Genomic DNA, 3694 nt, shown 5'->3' with positions numbered 1-3694 from the left:
TCCTGGAACTCACTTTGTAGACCAGGCTGGCCTCGAACTCAGAAATCCACCTGGCTCTGCCTCCCAAGTGCTGGGATTAAAGGCGTGCGCCACCACTGCCCGGTGATTTCCATGAACTCTTATCCAGAACCTCTTGCATATTAGAACTTCAAATGGATCAAAAATGTATTGCCAGGTCTTCTGTGTGTGTGTGCGCTAGCTGCATGCAGTTGTGTGTGTGAGTGTGTGTGTGTGTGTGTGTGTGTGTGCGCCAGCTATATGCAGTTGTGTGTATGTGAGTGTGTGTGTGCCAGCTGCATGCAGTTGTGTGTGTGAGTGTGTGTGTGTGTGCCAGCTGCATGCAGTTGTGTGTGTGAGTGTGTGTGTGTGTGCGCCAGCTGCATGCAGTTGTGTGTGTGAGTGTGTGTGTGTGTGTGTGCGCCAGCTGCATGCAGTTGTGTGTGTGAGTGTGTGTGTGTGCGCCAGCTGCATGCAGTTGTGTGTGTGAGTGTGTGTAAAGGTGAGAGGTCAACCTCAGATGACCTTTCTCTGGTGCCATCCGTTTTGTTTATTGAGACAGGGTCTCTCACAAACATGTACTACAATGCCCACCTTTTTAATGTCGGTTCTGGGGATTGAACTGAGGTCTGTGTTGCATGACAAGCACTTTACCAACTGAGCTATCTCCCTAGCCTGCTAGGGTTCTTAAATGCAAAATGCTGAAAACTGCACTGGCTAACTTCATCAGAGAGGGGATTGCTGGAAGGATGTTACTACTTCATAGGATTCATAAAAGAGCTGAAGTATAGACCCAGTAAAGAGACCAAATCAAGGCAAGCAAGGCCTCTGAAAACTAGCTGTTGCTGGAGAAGAACCCCACTTGGGATGCTGTCACTGTGAGACTTGCTGTTGTACCAATTACTCTCTGCTCCCACAACCCTTTGTCCCTTGAAAATCACTAACTATCTCAGTCTCTTTGTGATCCAATCTCAAGATCTGGAATCCTACAAGGGAGTCATCCTTCTGCCGAGAGGGATTAAGTCTGTCTTTATTTTACAGAGTGCCTAAAAATAGACAATAACTCCGTTATTCTTCACAGTGGGATTCCTACAAAAATGTAGATATTTGGATGCTAGTGACTAAAAAACAGGACAAGTGCCTAGTCCAGTTCAAAAATGTGACTTTCTCATGGTCATTTATTATACAAAATGTTAATGTTGGCTTAGACTATTCTTATGTATTAGCTTTCTGGAGAAGATCAAGAGATGATTTTTATCTAAATGCTTCTGTATATCAAAAATCCCACGAGGGGGGGGTGGACATAGGAGGATCAGAATTGTTAGGTTAACTTTGACTAAATAGTGAGTTCAAAGCTATAAACAGAAGTCTCACCAAGTGAAGTGAAGGACAGAAGATGTCCTTGTGGTTATACTGCAGAGAAGACTGAGGTATCTGAAGCTGTAGAAATCTTTATGCTGAATGCCAGATTCCTAATTACCCACTTTTAAAATAAGAGGTTGGATTTTACACTCATGAATACTATAGAACAGAAGTGCTTAAAAAAGAAAACACTATCTCTTGAGCAAGTTGCCTTATTAAGAAATTTACATTTTAATGTAATTAAATGTAATTAATGTAAGGGCTGGTCATGGTGGTTTGTGCCTTTTAACTGGGATATGACAGAGAGATAGAGAGAGAGAGAGACAGAGAGAGAGACAGAAAGAGAGAGAGAGAGAGAGGAGACATACAGAGAGAGACAGAGAGATACAGAGAGACACACAGAGAGACAGAGAGAACAGAAAGAGAGAGACAGAAAGAGAGAGGGGGAGAGAGACAGATACAGAGAGAGAGAGACAGAGAGAGAGAGACAGAGAGAGAGTTTCAGAGACAGAGACGCACAGAGAGAGACACACAAATAGAGACAAAGTCAGGGAGAGAAAAAGAAGAAACTTACAATGAGGGTAACCTTTTATCCAGAGAAAATTATACATCAGGAGGGTTTCTGCTTCATAGGGTTTGTACAAACTCAGCTTGCCCTGATCACAAACACTGAGTCATAACCAAGATTGCCTCTGAGTAACTTCAGTTGATTTTCGCCACATAGTTTCCTACTAACTGTACATAGACTAAGACATATGTGGAACTTTGTAACTAGATCCCAGCGCAGTCAATGTCAGATGACCTTGATATTGAGTTAGGTAAAACCAGCTATTTTCTACCTTGAATGAACTTTTGCTTTGTACCAGAATATACATTTTCTTTCTTCTGGCTGAAATTACAGGTATCCACTGGCCTTATTGCCAGAAAGGACCACACTTGCATTCTCAAGTTCCTAATAAATTGCACGGTATACAATCTGAGGTCTTTCAGTCTCATGTGACCTGTAGCCTGTTTTTCATACTTGACTGTTTTGGAACAGAGTTGATAGAATTAGTAAACTAATTCAATTAAAGCACATTTTATAGTGCTTAGTAAAATTGCTGGGTGTGAAAACAAGTCAAAAATCTCATTTCCGGACTGTTCTTGACTTTTGAACAGAAGTTTGCTCTCCAGCCTGGTTGTCAGTGATTTGTCTGCCAGGCTTGAGAAACACTAACATACACCTTTGTTTTGTACTTTGTGGGCATCAAGCATCTTCTGAACACATTTGCAATTTTAAAATATCATTGAGTTTTTGTGGTATTGGAGGTCAAACCCAGGGCCTTGCACATACTGGGCAAAGGCTCTTCCACTAAGCTATACCCTCAGATCCTGTCTCCCTCTTTTTTTTTTTTTTTGTTTGTTTTGTTTTTCGAGACAGGGTTTTTCTGTGTAGCTTTGGCTGTCCTGGAACTCACTCTGTAGACCAGGCTGGCCTCGAACTCAGAAATTCGCCTGCCTCTGCCTCCCAAGTGCTGGGATTAAAGGTGTGCACCACCACGCCCGGCCTCTGTCTCCCTCTTTTGAGTAGAGAACTTCTGACATTGCATTATTGCCTTCAAGAGGTGAAAACCACAAACTGGTTCTGACGGTTCGTTTTGACAGAAACCTTATGAGATCGAGAGACAGCCAGGAGATCAGTGTGTATTTATCGAGTACACTTCTGAGCATTTCTGGGAGGGAGGTTGATATGTGGTACAGAAACTGAGAGGGAAAAATACACCTGCTCAAGACGGAATAAAAGCAGAAAGAGTAGGAATCCTGAACCACCGTCAATGGACACCAGACTCCAGCTCATGGATAGGATTTGGAGGACTTAAATTAATTGTTAGTGTTCTAAGTTGTTAATTTATGACTGTAAATTTAAGAAAGTGTACTTCTTCAGCAACTGGGTCATTCACAGCTACAGTTTAAAGGCATTTCATTATGGTGTTCAGAAATCTGAGAGAGCAAATTAGAAATCAAGGATGTGAGTGGGGCGGTGGTGGCGCACGCCTTTAATCCCAGCGATTGGGAGGCAGAGGCAGTTGAATCTCTGAGTCTGAGGCCAGGATAGTCTTCAGAGTGAGTTCCAAGACAGCCAGGGATACACAGAGAAATCTTGTCTAGAAAAAATGAGTATAAAGTGTGTCTGTGACTCAGGAAGCCTTGGCGCACCTTACTGAAACATTGGGAACCTCGTTCCCACGCTCCACTCTGTGAGCCAGGTGAAAGTCTTTCTTTTATCCTATGAGTAAGCATTGCTGCAGTCTTGCCTGTTATTTATTTTGTTGTTCTCTAGTCTCTCTGCTTTCCA

This window comes from Mus pahari, chromosome 3, assembly GCF_900095145.1.
Source record: "Mus pahari chromosome 3, PAHARI_EIJ_v1.1, whole genome shotgun sequence".
Taxonomy (NCBI): Eukaryota; Metazoa; Chordata; class Mammalia; order Rodentia; family Muridae; genus Mus; species Mus pahari.
This window is presented reverse-complemented; position numbering follows the sequence as displayed.